The sequence below is a fragment of the Theropithecus gelada genome, chromosome 12 (assembly GCF_003255815.1).
Source record: "Theropithecus gelada isolate Dixy chromosome 12, Tgel_1.0, whole genome shotgun sequence".
In the NCBI taxonomy this organism is placed as follows: domain Eukaryota; kingdom Metazoa; phylum Chordata; class Mammalia; order Primates; family Cercopithecidae; genus Theropithecus; species Theropithecus gelada.
The window spans coordinates 67810671-67831723 of record NC_037680.1 but is presented as its reverse complement, the minus strand read 5'-3'; the positions used below and the strand labels follow the sequence as shown (position 1 = coordinate 67831723).

The following is a 21053-nucleotide window of genomic DNA, read 5'->3' as shown; positions in this document are numbered from 1 at the left end:
AATTTCAAATAGGTTCTTGGTACTACTGCAGAAATCCAACACTGGTAGTTCCAAATGACTCTCACCAGCCTTAAAAAATGTCATAACCTCTCCTACCTATGAACTACTTCAGGAGCCTCTGACTTGGCTGCAGCTGCTGCCCCATTTGCCAACCTGCTGCCACAAATGAACCTCCTTCCCAGTCCATCCTCCCTAGTAAAGTCCACCTACAGAAAAAGCCACTAGAAAGCCATGGTCTTCTCCCCAGCAGAGAGTCGCAAAACTCCAGGGGGGAAAAAAAAACCAACCCAACTCCACTTTCCCTCAGCCCTTGTGTACCAACGTCAGTCTATATGAACCTGCTTCCTCGAAGATGATAAAAAATGATGTTGCTAACATTTGTTATCTATTTGCCACATATCAGACACTATACCAAGAACTTTACATTAATTTAACCCTCACAATAACTCTATGAGGTAGGTAGTGTTATTCCCACTTTAACATAAGAAAATTGAAGCTCAGAGATTATGAAACTTGCTATGGTTACCTAAAAATGTTTTGCATTTGATGTGAAAGAACTCAATCACCACGTCTAACAAGGCATCTACGGGAGGAAATTTCATTCCAGACATTCAATACTGACATGTAAAGAAAAGAACACAACCCACTTGTAAATCACAGGCTGCCAGTATAACATAACCTGCTAAAAGTGGCCTCCACGTTCTTAATTCTCTTTCCAACAGACATGCTACTATAACAGCAGGATCAAATTAACATGCAGGAAACAGACAAGAAATACTACAGTTTCCCTTTGGCTCAATGTGAAAATCTACCAAGCGGAAACAGAGGCACCCTACAGAGGCAGCATTCTACCCTGCTACTAATGTGCATGGTGCCACCCAACAGCAGAATGCTAATCCCCATGGCTTCCAATCTGATCACTATCACGAGTACTAAAAATCTCTCAAATTTCTGAGCATAGGAGTGTGTGGGATATGTGTGTGTGCACACATGTGTCTGTATTACTTTTCCTAATATTACCAGAACTAAATGGTAAAACTAAATTCATCTGGGCCTAAGTGTTTCCAAGGTAGAAGTCAGTTTTATATAACTTCAGTGTGCTGATACTCAATCACACTTCAGAATACTAATAAATGCTTACATATATGCCTGCCCCGATAATGAGTGGAAAGGACATTTGATTCTTCCTATTAAGGAGTCACTCCAGCACATTATGTCTTATAAAGGTTGGTGTCCTTACTGAAATCTCAGCAACTTAAACAAATGTCCTCCAATTCTAGTCTAGAACATCCAGTAGGTCTTGCAGAGGCAACAGAAACTACATGTAGTCGGTCTGGTTTAAAGAGAACTGGGGGGAGGAAAAAAAAAGAGAACTGGGAAGGGCTAGTAATTAAGAAATTCATTATTACTAATTACTAGCAATTTATATGAACCCACAAACATATCCTTTTTTACTGATCCTATTAAAACAAGTTTTTGGCTACGAAAAGCCAAAAAAAGAGAGACTAAGATGAATTTATGAGAGGTTCTCCCATAAATAACAAAATAAGGAAGTATTTAACATTAAAAAGAAAAACAATAGAGTAACTTTTTTGTTACTGTATGTTTTTTATAATTTTATGCCAAATACACCTGGAACGAAAAATCCCAGATAGGCCAGGTGTGGTGGCTCACGCCTGTAATCCCAGCACTTTGGGAGGCTGAGGCAGGTGGATCATGAGATCAGGAGTTCAAGACCAGCCTGGCCAAGTTGGTGAAACCCCATCTCTACTAAAAATGCAAAAATTAGTTGGGCACGATGACAGTGCCTGTAATCCCAGCTACTAGGGAGGCTGAGGCAGAGAACTGCTTGAACCCGGAAGGCGGAGCCTGCAGTGAGCCGAGATTGCTCCACTGCAATCCAGCCTGGGCAACAGAGTGAGACTCTGTCTCAAAAAAAAAAAAAGAAGAAAAAAGAAAGAGAAAGAAAGAGAAAAGAAGGAAGGAAGGAAGGAAGGAAGGAAGGAAGGAAGGAAGGAAGGAAGGAAGGAAGGAAGGAGGGAAAGGGAAGGGGAAGGGGAAGGGGAGGCGGAGGCAGAAGCGGAAGTGGAAGGAGAAGGGGAAGGGTAGAAAGGAAAGAAAGAAAGGAAAGAAAGTTAAGAAAGAAAGGAAGGAAGAAAGGAAGAAAGAAAGAAAAGTCCCAGATATCACTAAAACCCAACAACGTCGGCCCAAAGAATTGTTCTGTATATTTTGAAGTTGGCCGGGCTCTGCTCAGAACAAAACTGGTGGGGGTGGGAGGCACGTGGCATGCTATGGAAATGCAGCAGGAGCCACAGAGACGGTGGAGCCAGAGCCAGAGTCCACAGAAGGACTGACACAGGGAGAGGACCACTTGTCACAATAAATTTGTCCACAATAAATTAACATTTGAATCAAAGTTCAAGTTCTCAGGCTCATGTAATGCCAAAAGCACTCTAGCTGCCATGCATTACATATAATTTGGCAGATGAGGGAAGAAGGCATAGGGATTAAGGGGGAAATCAACCTGAGAAGGGTTTCAAAAATAACTACCTCAAACCAGCAATTTAAATTAAGCAAAGAGGAACTCTGCCCTGGGGTGGATTCCTGTATATAGTCTATTTATAGGAACAGCTGCAGAAAGACAACACAGGTTCCCTGCAGGTAACAATAATTAAGCAGCCAATCTTTTTCTGTAATTACCCGCTTCACCATCTTTCCATTGGAAAGATGGTGAAGCGGGTAATTACAAATTTATATCTTTACACCTCATCCCAACTTTCTAATCCAAAGAGGAATAGAGGGCAAAATAAATGCTGAGTTATGGGTACCTGGTAAAAAGTGAAGACCTCTGAAAATTGTATTTTGCAAACCAAAGCCACACTGAAAAGGTGACACCAAGAGTCATTGAGTCATGCAAACAGTTTTGCTTTGTTTTGCTTATATTTTTAGCATTTAGGGACGTTGGGAGAAGATCCAGTGACAGCCTACCTCATTCTCAAGGTAAAAATAGGACACTAAGGAAACGGTGTGGGGTCCTTCCATATCTTCCTACGGTGGTTTCTGGTATTGTGACCACCATCTCTAGCCTTGGTTTGGCTCACTTTGACATCTCAATGAAATTAGTTGGTATATTTGCTCCACCAAAAGGATTCATTTGTTTTTTCTCTGAAGGAGCTATGTGCTTACCACAGGCACAAGTTTTAGAATCTCTTGCTAACTCCACATTTCCATAAACCATCAGAAGAATTCACATGGGGCTCTAGGGAGAATTAATGGGAATGTATGTAGAGCACTGGGGATACTTTTTGTTGGACACATACTGTTATAGATCTACCTCCTCCCTTCCAAGAGCCCCCACAGGAATCCATGCTGTTCTGGGGAAACCAATTCTACCCAAGTACCAAAAATGAGCATGTGATCTAAGCTAAGTCAATGAACATATTCTCATCTTCTAGCCACTGTAACTGATTCAAGGCTGGACATGTGAATGAGCTTGAGACCGTGGCTTGTAATATTAGGACAAAGGTTCTCTGTCTCTGGATGGCGTGACTTGCAAACATGACACTTGGAATTACGGCAGCCATCTCTACTTTCATGAGGAGAGTTGGTAGGAAGAGGAAGACGACACATGGAGGAGGACAGGGCAAGAAAATTAGCTAGAATTGGCCAGGCGCGGTGGCTCACGCCTGTAATCCCAACACTTTGGGAGGCTGAGGCGAGTGGATCGTTTGAGGTCAGGAGTTTGAGATCAGCCTGGCCAACATGGTGAAACCCTGTCTCTACTAAAAATACAAAAATTAGCCGGGCGGTAGTGGCGCACCCCTGTAATCCCAGCTACTCAGGAGGAGGCTGAGGCGGGAGACTTGCTTGAACCCGGGAGGGGGAGGTCGCAGTGAGGTGAGATCGCACCACTGCACTCCAGTCTGGGCAACAGAGTGAGACCCTGTCTCAAAAGAAAAAAAGAGAAAGAGAAAATTACCTAGAATTATTAGTGCTGGAGCCCTGATGACATCCCAAACTTCTGGATCAAACTGCACTTGAAGCTTGCCCCCATCTCTCAAGTTTTCAGTGATGTAAGCCAATTAGTTCTTTTTATTGTCTAAGCTGTTTGAGTTGGATTTTCTATTATTTGCAACAAAAAAGCATTTTACCTAGTAAAAGACTGGTACCAGTAAGTGAAGTGTTCTAAATAACACACCAAAAAGCAAAAACTGGCTGATCTAAGGCACAGGCTGGAGGGCATGAGGACCTGCTGTCTTGGACTGACAAGATAATCATCTTTGCTATTTAATAGTGAAAGAGTGGACTAAACCATGGTCCATTGTATCTTGAGACTTGGACCTTTGTGCCTGTGGCATTAGAGAATTTGAGAAAAATTCAAGATGCCAGAGTATGGGTTGGCTATTTCTTAAGGATTTATAAGAAAAAGACAAGCTTGTTGTGAAACTGGACTGTCTGAAAGGCCAGAGAGGAAAACATATGGCACTGCTTAGAGGGCTCGCTCTGCCTGGAGGTGGCAGACATAGAGATGTAACCTATCCCAAGCACTACCTCTGCCTCTGTGGCCTGAGAAAGAAATAAGCACTCCCGCCATGCAGATGTAGCCCAGGAGCAGTGTCACCTCACTCCACTGCTTCTTAATGCTTCCTACTAGCCCCAGGTGGATTCTACTACTAAGAACTATGGCAAACTGCAAAGCACCAAGGCCAGGAAACAAATTATCAGACCACGTTCTAGTTTCAAAACTTTGGGACTTGGCAGTATATTCCGTTTGGGTTACTAGCCCAGAAAAGCAGTCTCTCTATCTAAGGGTACCAATTTAGGCCAGCCACAAGCCCACCAACTGGTGCCAGGCAACTCCACAGGCTGTGCCAGTTCTTTCCAGTTGTTTGTTCATCCAAGAACAAAATATATTATTGCAATTGTTCCTTCTCCTATCTACTCTCATCTCAAGAACTTCCAAAACAACTACCTATATTTCAACATGCACTAATTCATTTACTGGTATCTTTTGTAAAGTTAAAATGCCATTTAAAATACTGACAGCAGCATTTCAAAAGTTCCTCAAAATCCAAGAGAATGCAGCATAAACATCCTATAGCATCTGAAAATGGCCATCTGTGACCTACCACGTAAACTTAATGAGTCTACCCAATCACTAACCTTAAATTGCAAGCCACTTACCATATGTCAACATCATCTGCACTTGGGAATGTCAAGACCAACATAGCCCCCCAAACACACAGAGATGGCTACACTAAACAGCACATCCATGTGAGGTGCATGGTAATTCCACTATTCAATATAAAAATGATACTACACAGGAGTTATTCCAAATTGATAATTAAATAATAACTAAGAGGAGATGGAGGATAAGCTAAAATAAAATGCATCTTATCTCATGGTCCTCCATTGAATTTGAAGTTCTCAGAGTACCACAGATAAGAACAATGTATATGTTGAAACACTTTTATTGTAGAATTTGAAAGAATACTCACAAATCAGAGCTGTGGTTGCAATGATTAATAAGAATATTAAATCACTAACATGGTTTTAAATTTGAAGGAACTTCTTTTTTTTTTTTTTTTAGATTTAAATAGAAAGAGGATCTTACTATGTTACCCAGGCTGGTCTTGAACTCCAGGTTTCAAATGATCCTTCTGCCTTGAACTCCCAAAGTGCTGGGATTGCAGGCATGAGCCACTGCACCCAGCCTAAAGGAACTTTTAAAACAAAGCCAAAAGAGCCATTTACAGGAAAACTTAGTGAAAGCAGTTATCTATTGCTTTTGTATATGTAAATGAGGACATTTGAAACACATATATTATAACATCATTAGCAGTATAACATCATTAGCAATATACACCAGAGGCGGCACCTACAGGGATTCTTCTTCGCATAGTAACATGTGTGTTTTATCTGACTCCAGTTCCACTCATTAACCTCCCTGTATAGTGGTCTTGTATGCATGACAGCACCTTTTCTAGAAAATCAGCTCTTTGGTGTCAAGAATCACGCCTTATTCAACTTTATTTCCCGAAAGCACAATGCACAGCCTCTTCCACATGGTAGCCATTCAGTGATACACAAAGGGAAAACAAGTATGCAAATTTCCGATTGACAACTGAGTCATACAGCAATGCACGTCCTCACAGCTGCCATCCTTTGGTTTGGTCACAGCAGACCAGAAGGCAAAACAATGACAGTGACTTCAAGCCACTTTGATCCATTCCTCCAAAAACATATTATCAACAAAGCGCAGGAAACAGAATTGAGCCACTTCGCTCCCAACAAGATCCTAATGCTTTTAAGAATAACATGAGAAACATATTTAGGTAAGAAAATGGAGCCAATGTGGCAAGATTTCATGAACACAGTAACTCTCAGCAAATTCTGATGGCAAAACAAAGGCAAAAGAGGGGCCAAGTCTGTAGGATGTGGTTCAGCACCTAATATAATGAGCTAAGGGAGTGAGAAAAACTGGAATTTCCTTCCTAGATCTTTTAAAATAGCACCAAATCTCATCTCTCTGAGACGGGTTAGATTAAATTTCTATTCAATTCAGTTCAACCAGCTTTTACAGTATTGAGGCCTGTTGTGTTGCTGGCATGGTGTGAAGTGTTAAGAACACAGTGAACATCGTGGTACCTCCCCCTCCCTGCATCACCCTCTAGGAACTCACAGTCCAATAGAAAAGACAAGAAAATAGGCTACTTATGAAATTTTCAAGAAACTTTTTAATAATTAAAAGTAATACATGTTCACTATACAAAAAAAAAAACTAGAAAACATAGATAAGCAAAAAGACTGTAAACCATATTCGACATCCTTATGCTTTGATCTAAATCCTTTTGAATTTATTAGAATCCTTTTGAAAACCGATTTTTACAACCAATGAACTGGCCACCTTCCCTTGTTTTGTAAATTTTGATATGTTGTCTCAAGGTAGGAATGTGACATCTTTTCACAGGAGCTGAAATTGTACTGCTGCATCAATCATGCCCCCACCACTTTTAAATTCAGCCAAATTGCATGGCCATCTGCTCCTTTATTCTTACCTTCTCCTTTACCCCAAACTAGCAACCCATATTATCGACAGCCTGCCTACCAATCATCTCAACCACTTGGCTGTGTCTAACATCTCAACACACTTCCAAAATTTGTAATAATCATCCCACAACAAAATATAAAAAACAAACAAGAAAAACCTTATTCCCTCTAAATTCCACAAAATAACAACTGACCCATGCAGGTTCTCATCCTTGGCTTCTCCCTCTCTCTTACTTCCTCCCCCATATCCAATCTGTCTCACTGATTGCATCACTTTGATTACTCTCACTTCCATATCCCTTCCCCTCAAGAGCCCTCTAAGGGGTCTCTCTGCCTTGTCTCGCCACCACAGCCCTGCCAGCCCTTTCCTTTCCCCCATCCCATACCACCCAAGTTACTTTTTCAAATCACAATCTGATTAGGCACATCCTGCTTCAAACCCTTCAATAACTCTCTAGTGCCTTTCCGCCAGCATTATGATTCTTTAGCAGAGCCTCCAACAAATTAAACATAGAGTCCCTATGTGACTGAGAAATTCCAATTCTGGGTATATACCTAAAAGAAGTGAAAGACGGATCTCAAACAGATATTGGTATACCCATGTTCAAGGCAGCATCATTCACAACAGCCAAAGGGTGTAAGTAACCCAACTGTCCATCAATGGATGAACGGATAAGCAAAATATGATACATACACAAAATGGAACATTACTCAGCCTTAAAAAGGAAGGAAATCCTGATACATGCTACAACATCAATGAACCGCGAAGGCACTATGTTATGGGAAATAAGCCAGCCCCAAGAGTCCAAATATATGATCCCACTTATATAAGGTACACAGAAAAGTCAAATTCATACAGACAAAGAATGGTGGTTACCAGGAGCTGGGAGGAGAGGGTAATGAGGAGATGCTATTTAACAGGTAGAATTTTAGTTTGGGATAATGAAAAATCTCTAGAGATAGTGATGATGGCGGCACAATAGTGTGAATGTACTTAATGTGACTAAACTGTACACTTAAAAAAGGTTAAAATGGCAAATTTTATGTTATGTATATTTTACCAAATTTTTTTAAAAAGTCCTTAGCAGAGAACCCATGATTCCACAGTCTTTCTCCTTAGTCTAATCTCTCCCCTGCAAAGTCCCCTCTTACACACACACAAAGATGCCAAGGCCTGCCGCAGCACCTTCAACCAGCCCACAGCTGAGTGATGGGTATACACCAGCCCAAACAAAGCTTCCAAAGATCTGCCATCAGGACACAGACACCACAGTCAGTTGGCTGTGGGCAGCAGAATAGGGAGCTCACAGAGATCCAGGGAACAGGATATCATGCAGAGGAACCTTCCCAGACTCCTCCAGAGGAAGCCTGTCTGAAGAGAAGAATGAAGCATGGTGACAGACCATGAGGGGCAGACAGAACAGCTGCGTTTGCTGCCCAGAGTGGTTCTAGCTGTAGACCCTCAAGAGGTTCCACTGAGCCTCCTGTCAGACATAAATACCCTTCGACTTAAACCAGTGTCAATAACCATTCCTCACAGGAGACATGCTGTGAGCATGCCAAGTCTTACGGACTGAATGCTTGTGTCCTCCCAAAATCCATTATGTCGAAGCCCTAGCCCCCAGTATGATGAGAGTTGGAGGTTGGTCCTTTGGAAAGTAATTTGGTTTAGATGCAGTCAGGAGGGTGAGGCCTCCATGAAGAGATTGGTGTCCTTATAAGAAGAAAAGAAACCAGGGCTCACTCTTTCCTGCAGTTTGAAGACACATCAAAAACGCAGCCATCTGCAAGCCAGGAAGAGGACCCTCACCAGAAATCGAATCTACCAGCAACTTGATCTCCCACTCCCCAGCCTCCAGAACTGTGAGAAATAAATGACTGTTCTTTAAGCCACCCAGTCCACGGTATCTTGTTACAGCAGCTTGATCAGACCAATATGCCAAAATACTTCCCTTCCCTCACAATTGTGAGTTTGTCTGTCTGCTCTTCTCCTGGAGAAGGGAGACTTAAGTTCACAATGTGCAGAGGCCCCATGCCTGGCAGCGTGGCTGACACACAGGGCTCTGGTGTATAGAGAAAACGAATAAATAAATGCACCATTAGAGAGGCACGGCCCATTCTTCTGTCCAGGTCGGTTTCCATCATCACTACCCTTCTGCTCCAGGTCACAACTGGCAAAGGACCATCAGAGAGCCTCGATGGCACACCATGAATGTTCTCACAAAGGATTAAAGTTAGAAACCAAAGGACAAGACACTTCCTTAGTATTCACCAACCAAAAAGGCAAACTGGGTGAAAACTGGATTCTATAGGACAATTTACTCAAGCAGCATTATTCTCAAAGGTAATGGGGCTGGTGGGCCACACAGAACCACATGGGGTGCCCTGCAGGGCTCCCTAAAGCATTGGAGAAAGTGGGTACCCTGACATGCATTTGTGAAAAGAGTTAGGTGATGGCTGATTTTCATTCCCACCTATACGCTTGCTTAGAGATATTTATATAAGGTGTGTCTATTCATGGCATTTACCTCACCAGTTACAGTTCTCTCATTTTCCAATCCTTAATTTCACTGTGAAAGCCAACTATATATTGAGAAACCCCTCACCCCATTTTCTCTAAAGTTTTCTGCTGAAAATGTCTAATGGAATGCTAGTAGGAGGGCTTTTGTTAGAATCTTGGATTATGGAAGAAATAGGCACAACTACTGGGCAATTTCCATATAGTATGTTGTTGCCTTGTGTTCAAATTCTGGCTAATACAAAGGACATGAAATTACCAGACAATGAGGAAATCCAATAGATTTAAACACGAAGAGAAAACAAACAAATGGATAACAGCAAATGGAAGCCTATATGCCATACCTGACTCCAACCTTAAAAAGCTGTGAGTGGGAGGGGCCATTAATTCAACATTCTGGTCATCTAAGGGTTAACACCCTAGGTTGTGTCTCTGCATAGACAGAGAGGGGTCAGTACCACCAAGATCAAGGTCTGTTTCTGTCTGAGTGTAGAAAAGCTGGCCTTACCAACAAAAGCCACCAACAAGGAGATACTCTCAATCCACCACCCTCAATCCCAGGCACAGGCCAGTTATTAAGAACTGAAAGACAGCATCTAGAACTTTACAATTCGCAAAGTGACAAGGGGGGAAAAAGTTTTTTTCCCGACTGTGTAAAGTGAGAATGACAAAGTACACCATCTAGACTAATTAGAAGAAATTCTGAGTCAAAAATAACGGCGGCTGCTATAACAACATGGAAGGTTTTGGATTACCAGTTACCAACTCTCACTTGTGACGTAAGGGCAAAATTTCTAAGTGCCTTTGTTTATAATTAAAGAGCAAGGAGAGAGACCTTAGAATCCCAGGCAAAACCTTCTTTTAAAAAAGAAAGCAGTGGAGCCAGCTGGTTCCTAGAAGAGCCAGGGCGAGGATGAAGCTTTTCTGACGGGTCTGAAAATGGTCTTTCACACCTATTCTATTACATACATCCTTCAGTCTAATTCCTAAACACCAAGCTCTTCACAACAGTGCACAGTTTTTCAAAGACAGTTTTTGCTTCCATATTACAGAAGGCTTGCAGCAATAGTTTACCACAAAGGATCCTTTCGATCCACCCCAATGTGGTATGGCACAGGCTGTGGAGCCACAGACCCAGGCTCGAATCCAAAAGAATTCATCTCTGGAATTCAAATTTCTAATCTAAAAAATCAGGGATGACAACATCTATTCCACAGGGCTGTTATGTAGCCTGACCGAGAGAGCAGACTCAGTAGATGAATTTCTCCCTCTCCAATGCCCCTTTCTTCTTCTCACCCTGAAGAGCTGACCTACTCTTCTGTCCTGTCTCCTAGCAGGTATGTCCAGGTAACTAACCTAGTGAGTGGCCTCATTTGCAGTTGATCTTGCATGAGGTTTAACACCCCGAGGAGGAAATGCAGCCAACATGACTGTCCCTACAGTCATTTCCCGGAGGAAGCTCTGCAGAGTCATGGCAGGAATGGCTGCCAAAGGGCAGGTCAACTTCAGAGAGCACACCCCCCACTCCAAGGCTGGGTCTGAAAGTCGTGCCCTGCCTCCCTGTCCACCCCCTCCACATGGACCCCTCACCTGCCACAACCCTAGAAGGTCCAGGATGGGCAGCATGCAGCCCGGCTGTAGGGGAACCTGTCGTCATACTACACGGCTCACAATGACTGGAGAATTAATGAGCTAATGTCTGAAAAAAGGCTACAAGTTCCCGAGGGACAAGGTAGCCAAAAACTATAAACCGCTGTTATATCCAGAAACACAAACTCAGCTGTACAGAGGAACGTGCTAATTATAATGCACGGACTTTTCAATGTGTTCCTTCGAGGCAGATTTTAAAAATTCCAAGAAGTCAATGTGTTTAGATTGGCAAATCTGAGACCCTGGAACCCCCAGGTGAATGTAAAACTGTTCAAACGTAACTGGCACACCCGACTCTGATTTGTTCCTGGTGGGTGCACAGACGCCAAGAAAGACTGGTGATTACTGAATTGAATACAGCCACCAGGAGAAAACCAACTTCCCTTCCAAATGAATCAGCTTATTAATCAGAGGGTCCCAATCTGGTTCCATATGCTAAGATCCTCACCAAAGTCTTACACCACGTGTAGATTCATTTCTCTGTTCTCTTTATGCTTGATCAGATCATGCAATCACTCAAGGTGCTCCCTCATTGTAATTAAAAGTACAGTGATTTGCACCTGGTAGGCACTCACATAGGGTTTCCTCTACCCATTAGTTTTGGAGGCCACTCCATATTGGTTCTGAACAAAGACACTCACATAAAACAGCCTGGGATACACTACGGCAGAACGACCTTCTCTTAAAAAAAAAAAAAAGAAAAAAAAAAAACCAGGGGCCTTCCGATCGTTCAGGCTCTTTTCAGTGATAATAGCGAGAAATGTACTGGATTTAGTGCACTATTCTTGTTTGTAGGCTAAGGAAGCAAATTATCCCTCCAGAAAACAACAGCTTTGGCATTCTGCAAAAGATCATAGGTTACAATGACTACTGCAGTGGTTCTGGAAAAAACATCCACAAAATCCAAGTTGCAGACCCAGCTTTGCAGCTAGCTCACAGTGAGACACTGGGCACAGTGCTACCTTCGAGCCTCAGTTTCCTCAAAAAGCATATAACACATCGTCTCCTAAGATCTTGTCCTGGCTTCCAATGCTGTTGATTCAACAAAAAAAAGGTTCAACTCTGGAAAGACTGAGTTCACTCATTTTGGGGTTAGCATGCATCCTGAATCTGGTTATAGAGAATGTTAAAAACCAAAAAGCCAGCAAATGCCAGACCACAAGAATCTCTCTCAATGACATTACTCAGAAGCAAAGGAAAGCAGCTCTGTTTATTCTGACCTCATAATCAAAATAAAATTAAGAGTGTAACCATACACAGCACAGAAAGACGCACAGAATAACCAGATAAGTTAGGCCATCAAGGCACATTTGAACATGGTTCCTGTATGTTTACAATACATGGTTAGCTACAAAATGGAACTGGTTACTTTAAAAAATTCATCTAGTTGGGAAAGCAAAAAAAAAAAGTCTAACGATTACAAATTAAGAAATCTACATGTAAAGGAGGGAAAAAATATGCATCACTCAACAGTGAAGCTTTGGTAATGCCTTCATAATCAAGGTTTAAAAATGTTTTTTAGAATAATAAAAATTCAGAAGCTTCCTCAAGCAGTTACCCACTAAAATAAAGTCTAATAAACCATGTAAACAAAGGGAGAGATATTTACACATTTACATTAGGATTTCATGAATGTTTACTAGTTGAGAATTGATCAAACAAAAACAGCTAAGATGTTCCAAAAAAGACACTGATAATGTAAATTGAGAAATATTTTTTAAAGAAAATAGCTAAACTGCTGCAATGGGTTACTTCACCTACACTGATTAAAATCAACAATCATATTAGAATTTGGAAACATTTTCTAGGTAAATTTCTAGTTTTTCTAATGTTGGGGGCATTAAAAATCAAAGGCACCATAATTCCTTACATATCCTTAAATACATTCTGAAGTTACGAAGAACAAAAGACAATCCAAACAAATCAACCTATAAGACATGCCATAACTAATCATTTTTAAGTCACAAATAAAATGCTTACTGAATTCACATTTGTAAATGTTAACTAAATTTGAATAACAGTTCTGCTAATTTCCAAATATTCCACAGGATACAGCAGTTATTTCATATATTTATATAAGGAGACATACCTGCAAATAACACCCCCCCACACAGTTTTTTCTCCTTGAATACAGCACACGTTACTAACCTGTAAAGCTATAGGATAATTCATTTTTAAAGTTAATTACCTTGACCATGTGTGGAGCAATACAACAAATTTTCCCAAGGAAAGTTTTGGTAAGAAATAAAATATACAATACTGAACCACTTTGTAAAAACCTGATTAAGAAAAGGTAACTTCCTTCTACAAGTAGTTTATCAAAAAAGGGGCTTTCGAAATACATTATTATATTACAAATCATCAAAACTTAAAATTTAAAGTTCTACCCTTACATTTGTCTCTCAGTAGGTGGGTAGAAAAGCTAGGGTTCTTTTTAAACGACAAAATTATAAGGCCCCTCTAGTTTAGAAATTAAAACTGCTTACCAACTTTTCTTCTCCATTGTTTTTTCCACTGATTTAACTAGCACTTTAGCCTTCAGTTCATATGAAAGAGAGAGACAAACATTCGTTGTGACAGGGAGAACACACTAAGTACAACAAATATTTTGCAAACAGATAAGAAGAGGAAAGTAGGTCAATATCCTGTGGCTAGGAAGAGGCGGCCCCAGCTTCAATCCAGGGCTGTTTTATATGAGTTAATCATATAAAATTGATCGAGAGTCCATCATGGTTACATGCTGGACTCTCTTCTATTGACAACCTCTCACTCGGACCCATGCTCCTGGTATTCAGAAAGCACTAGGCAGGCAACGAAAGAAGAAAGAATGAGAGACACAACTACTGCTTCTCATGCATGTGCAATCTAATTGAGGAAAGAATACTTAAGAGTAAGCTAACTAATATAATAATATGCTCACATAGGGCAGGTGATTCACCTCAAAAGGAGGAATATAGAGATGAACATTTCTGTTTAGAGGTGGAGCTACTATCATGGAGCAGGAGAATCACAGAAGGATAGATGAAGAGGTGAAATTTGACCTTGAAAGGTGAGTTGGATGTGATTAAGCAGAAAAGAAGTTTAAAGCAAGAAATAAAAAACATATTCAGAAGACGGTGACCTGGCAAAATGGTAGCAGAGGACGGCCAGTATAGGATCCCGACGAACAGTGAAGCTGGGATGAAAGGTAAGCCAAGGCTAGACTGGGAGTCAGACCTAACAAGCCCACAGTTGCTAGAGTGGTGGGAATGGGAAGGCGGGGAGAGAGAAGCATTACACAGCCCAACCAGCTTACTTATGGCACACATCAAGATGGCAACAACTGAGGCTCAGAGTCACTGGTGATGGTCCCATGGAAGATAAAACTGAGGACAGCCACTACATACAGAGGACAGGGAGCCACCAAAATGATTTTGAGCACAACAGAGACAACAAATTTAATGGAAGCTTAAGCAGAGGATGGGTGGTCTGAATTTGTTGGGAAAGTGACTAAATACAGGGAGGACTGTTCCGTGCAGTTGTTCAGTTTGTGTACCGCATAAAAGTGGGCCAGCCAGGGTGGGAAATTAGGTGACTAAAATAAAGCTGAGCTCCTGTGGGACTGTGTCTGCCCCAAAGAGTGCCTTTTTCTCACTGCATACAGGCCCTATACAAGATAGTATACCAAGGAGTTCATTTGAGGTACCAATCTAGTAGTTGAGGAACGAGAATTAGGATAATGCTAATGCAAATGAAACAGGAGATGTGCCAAGGGAAATCACAGATGAGTCTATCATAAAAGGTGGCAAACTAATTTGATAGAGGGTGTGAAAGAAACAGGAGGGTTTAAGACTAAAGTAGAGGTTCTCTTACCCAAATGCATTAGGATTGACAATTTGGTTGATTTTTTTTTAAGTCAGTTAAATTTGGAAGTCATAAAAAATGATACATACCTAAACATGTCATTTTAAATGAAGCTCTATAAATACACATTTATTGTCAATCTTTTGTTATCGAGCTGGAGCCTTTTCTTTGAGTATATGTCCACCATTGCACTCAACGGTCTTTCTTTTATAAACCATCCTCAAGGCATCATCCTCCAAGTCCAATTTCTTTAAAGAATGGTAATGGTAAGGCTCTAAAGAGCCCTGGAAAGTGATGTGTGGTAGACCTCATTACCCTTTACAAATGCCCCGTACCCCTCTCTACATCCCGCCTTGCTGAATTCAGGCACACAGCCAGTGAGAGCTTCACAGCAGGCGTCCCCTCTGCCACAGGCACCGGCAATGTTCCAGAAGGTACTGCCCCATCAGACTGTGCTCTGGAGTAAGGTTAAGGACAAATGGAGCAGAGTCCCCATCTGATCCACAATGGACACACAGTGTGAATATGGGTTACTGCTTTGAGCCAGTATGATTGTCAAGTTTTACATAATCATGACTTAATCCACCACTCATGAATAACTGATAATATCAGTGAGAATACTTTTATTTTATGGTCCCCCCAATCTTTACTTATCTCAGCCGCTCCGAAATTAGCTACAGTCATTTATGGTAATTCATTCTTATCAGGTGATTTCCAAAGCATTCAAATGAATTTTCATAGAAACAACAATTCTTTTGGCACACACGTTTAAAATCATTATATTAAACTATAATAAGTACGCCTGGCACACACAGGTCTGGGAATTAACACAGTCAGGTCTGGAGAAGCATTCATCTCAACTGGTGGGAAAAGAAACTCAAGAGCACACTACAGGGTAGCCCTCTAGCTTGGAGTATTAGTGTACACCTGGCATCGGCTGATCCATTTTACAGAGGAAAAGAGAATACCAACTAATCCAGCAAGTCTGGGAGTCAATAAAAGCTCATACTGTTTTCTAAAGCCGTGAGTCTGGACAATTACAAGAATAAACAGTACTATCATATCACCAGGTTAAAAATCTGGTTGGCTTTTCAAAAGTATATCCAACTACCATATTTATTCTGACCCAAATATATGGTCATAAGTGCTTAAGTCATTTAGGAAAGCACAAAAATAACACTTCAAATCCACAACCAGACATAGAGTCAAGAGTACAAGTCACACGTCATTCTATAACTTGGTTCTTAAAGACAGAATAAACACAGAAATTACTATTAAAAACTAAATTTGAGTTTCATAATTTAAAATCACATACTTCTTTAAAATTGTCAACACAGACAAATGTTTCTCTGAACAGGAAATACATTCTCTTGAAAAAAGCAAAGGCTCCCAGAAAAATCTGGGTGCTTCTATTGTAAGTAGCTAAATGGTATATCCATTCATGATTGACATACTTTTAGAAATCTGACATTCACTCTCTTCAATAAAAATATGTTCTTTTATGTAAAAATGATATTGATGTATTTCAATAGACTACTAAAACACTGTGTAAAGACATATACACCAGAAACCCCGAAACAACCAATATTATGTAAACATATACACACCAGAAGCCCAAAACAGCCAAACAGTTTAACACATACATACAAGTCAACCCTGACCCTAGCACCAGGCATGTAAGGCTCCCCACTCAGCACCAAATAGAATAACCTTAACTTCTATATAGCTTTAAATAAAAACAAAAAAACAAAAAAAAAAAACAAAAAAAAAGCCTATCTGGAAAAAAAGTAATATTATACCCTCCAAAATAAATCTGCCCCCAGGCTCTACAGGGATAGCTACCCACTCAGTCTTATTTTAACCCAAGTAAGCTCTTGAAAAGAAAGGAAACCCTGGCTGTCCACATCCCACCCCCAGACACTCCTTATTTTCCTTAGTGCTTCTCCATCCTCTACTTGTCACAGAAAGATGTTCCCAGAGTTCTATCCTCCGCCTTCCTCTCTTCTCACTCCACCCTCTAAGCAATCCTAACATTATCCACACCTTCCACCACACGTAGCTGCCCATGATCCCCTCATCTGAACCCCAGGTCCTGGCTTTTCCCTAAGCTCCAGACCTTGTATTTCAACAGTCCCTGAAGCTCCCTCACTGCTGGATGCTCCACATCCCAAAATGAACCCCTCACCTGCAGCCCTGTCTATGCAAACCATTCCTAACATTACACAAACCAGAAACTAGGGAGTTAAACCAGACTCCAACTCAGGCTGCCCCACCAACCAAGTCACTCCATCCATTGCCTGATTACATCAAAGAGTTCACAGCAATCTTTGAGCCAATCATCTCATTCTCAATATCCACCGTTAGAAAATCACTCAAAATATAGAAAAGGTTATAGGTACAAAACGGCTCATCACAGTATTACTCACAACAGCAAAGTGGCAGAAGGAACCCAAATGCCCAAAAATAAAGGGATGCTGCAGAAAATGATGGTACTCAATGGAATAATACACAACTAGAAAATTTATTTCAAATACTATGCTGCAATATAGAAAATGTATGTACTCTATGATTACGATCACATTTTAAAACATTCACATAAAAAGCCTGGAAAAGAATATTCAGAAATGACCACAGTTGATACTTTTAGAGTGGTAGGCTCATAAACGTCTTTTTAAACTCCATTTTCCTGCATCCCTTCAGCTGCTGTTCCACCTTCCGCTACATCTGTTGCAATACCAACTCAAACTCCCATAAAATAAAGTTCCCCCTAAATCCTATTATGCTCGTAGCCCTCAGCATGAGATCCTCAAAATTGATTAATTCTTTCAAGAAATCCAACTGGACATATCAACAGCTGCACAACTGGGCTCCCAACATCTGTGGGGGTTATAAACTGTTCTAGTCAGAAAAGTTCACCATGCACAAGCTGCTGCCAAGACAGCAACTGCAAAGCTGGAAGCTAAATCACAGAGTCGGTGAAGTCGACTATGTATCAAATGTTCAGCCTGGCTCACTGCCTGCCAGGTAACGAAGGGGCATTTTCTCCATGCGAGTTGCAGAGGATAGTCAGGTATTACAGCCCAGAGTCCATGAGACACAAAACAGGTCACTTCGAAGGATGTAAATTAGTACAAGTTTCCTTTAACATTTTACCTATACCTCTGTGCTGTTTTTTAAACTGGCAACAAGTACCAAGTATTAAGACTGGGCTGGCGGTTCTAGCATTATGTCTTCCATGCCCATGCCATACCCTTGGCATGCCTAAGCTAAACCCAACAACTTGATTCTCCTCCACAGTATTAGTGTGTATGAAATGAAGATACAAGGTCCTGCCAACATCATGTAGCTCTGTGACAAAAGCAAACAAGCAGCTATAACTGCTGCCCTATTCAAAAAGGGTATATAGTCATGCACCACGTCCATTTCCGTCAACAACAGACCACACATATAATGGTGGTCCCATAAGATCAAAATGCCGTTGAAAAATTCCTATCGCCTAGTGACATCACGATGCAGTTACTTTGTGGTTTTATAAATTTAGGGTAGCCTAAGTGTACAGTGTTTATAAAGTCTACACTGGTGTACAGTAATGTCCTAGACCCTCACATTCACCCATCACTCACTGACTCTCCCAGAGCAACTTCTAGTCTTGCAAGCTCTATTCATAAGTGCCCTAGAGAGGTACAACATTTTTTATCTTTTATATCACATCTTTACTATTCCCTCTCTTTGTTTAGATACACAAATACTACCTGTGTTATAATTGCCTATAATATTCAGTACGGTAACACACTGTACAGGTTTGTAGACTAGGAGCAATTGGCTATACTTGTGTTGGCTGTACCTGTATACGTATGTTGGCTATACCTGCATACGGCTATCTGTCCCATCTAAGTTCGTGTAAGTCCACTTTGTGGTGTTTGCACAACGACAAAATCACCTGACGACACACTTCACAGAATGTATATCCATCATTAAGCGATACATATACTGTTTCTAATTTTAAAATTTCCTATGATGTCTTTTTTTGAAAAACCAATGCTAAAGTCTAGCTACACACATTCTATAAAACTAGATTTTACTGTAATTGTCCCAGACTTCCTTAAAGCAGAAAAAGAACTATCATAAATATTTATGATATATTCAAATTAGGCATTTGTCACTGGAGATAAAAAACCTAAATTGTGGAATAAGGTACAGAAAGGCATCACCTTACTTCCGTTTATTTAAATACCCTCAACTAGATTTTATACTCAACTATGCAGCATCATTAAATTAGCAATATTCCTCATGTAAACAGCTCTGCAGCTGATACCAGGTAACATTACTGTAACCCACTACCTTCTTTCAAATCTATGTCAGCATTATTTTTAAGATACTTATAAAACACCACTGCTAAGAACAAATTCCTGTAGATAAACACACTTTGCAGGAAAGTCCATTTCTCCACCCACAATTACATCAAAAGAGCAGCACGAAAGAAAAGCTGGAAAGTTCGCTGAACTTTTCAGTGATTAAAATCAATGGGGTTTTGAAGAAATTTGTCAGATTTGGCATGGTTTCTTTGTAAAACTGTATTTTGGTAATTTTCCAGAATTCTGTTGGAAAACTTCAAAAATTCTGACACATACCAAAATGGCAGCAACACAGATAACCCTAGGCAAAATAGGCAAAGAGGAAAAATTTAACTTCAACATCCCCTCAATCTTCCCTTCCTTGCAGCCACCCAATCTTCCAAGATTTCTAGTGCTTTTAGGAGGCCACAGACCCCCAGAGTTCGTTAATTTGTCAGCAAATAAATTAACTAATCAATTAATTCTAGGTGTAAGTAAGTAAAGGGCAACTTCATTTAGATTTCTGAGAGTGAAAAGTTATATTTACCTATTTTGACAATAAAAATAAAACTGATGCTTTATTTTGAATTGAATAAATGGGTGCATCCAAGAACAGAAAACCAAACACCGCATGTTCTCACTCATAGGCGGGAACTGAACAATGAGATCACTTGGACTCGGGAAGGGGAACATCACACACCGGGGCCTATCATGGGGAGCGGGGAGGGGGGAGGGATTGCATTGGGAGTTATACCTGATATAAATGACGAGTTGATGGGTGCTGACGAGTTGATGGGTGCAGCACAGCAACATGGCACAAGTATACATATGTAACAAACCTGCACATTATGCACATGTAGCCTAGAACTTAAAGTATAATAATAATAAAAAATAAAAATAAATAAAAATAAATAAATGGGTGCATCATTTCTGCATGACGGCAAGTAAAGAAGATGGATTAAAAGGAGAGACTTTCAAGGGGACGGGGGAGGAAGAGGGGACCGGATGAAAGAGAGACAGATGGCAAGAGGCCCACTAAGGGAGCACAGAAGAAACAAAAAGGGAAAATAATGACAGACAAAAAAAAATTCACAGAAAAGGGGGATTCACAAGGAATAGCCCCATCTTCTAACTTTTGGGAATACTTCTGCTAAAGACTTTTCAATACCGTTACTTAGTTTCTGCAACTATAAGCACAAATGGGAAGGTCCTTCACCTGTGAATGCCACTAGAGCAGGCCCACCCCTGGCTTCTCACTCTCTCCTGTCCCTTTTTAGCAAACCACTTGAAGACTGCCAGCCTGACTTTTCTTTCTTCAAATAATTTTATTATATTATTGGTACAGAGGTAACGTAACCAGATTACAGAAGATTTAGAAAATAGAGAGTTAAAAGTAAAAGTCACCCCAATCTACTATCCTAACACAATCACTGTTAACGTTTTGGTTTCTTTTTTTTGCCATGTTTCTCCCTGTATTTTCCAAAGGAGTCCCCTGTACGAAATCCTAAATGATGTGCACTGCTAGGATTCAAACAGGTTTAAATATCTGGTGTGGGAGAAGAGGAAGCCCAGGAATGCATTGCAGGAAAGGCTGAACAGTAAGTAGTAACTAACATCTACACCAAGTGCTTGCTCTGTGCCTGACACTGTTCTAG

At 40.7% G+C, this 21053-nt stretch overlaps 1 protein-coding gene across 6 annotated transcripts in view; it reads right to left on the bottom strand.

The window, feature by feature from the left end:
- The window catches only part of MYO1B (myosin IB), a 181158-nt gene that overhangs the window by 148939 nt on the left and 11166 nt on the right, over positions 1-21053 (bottom strand). The gene's annotated exons all lie outside the window — the stretch shown is intronic.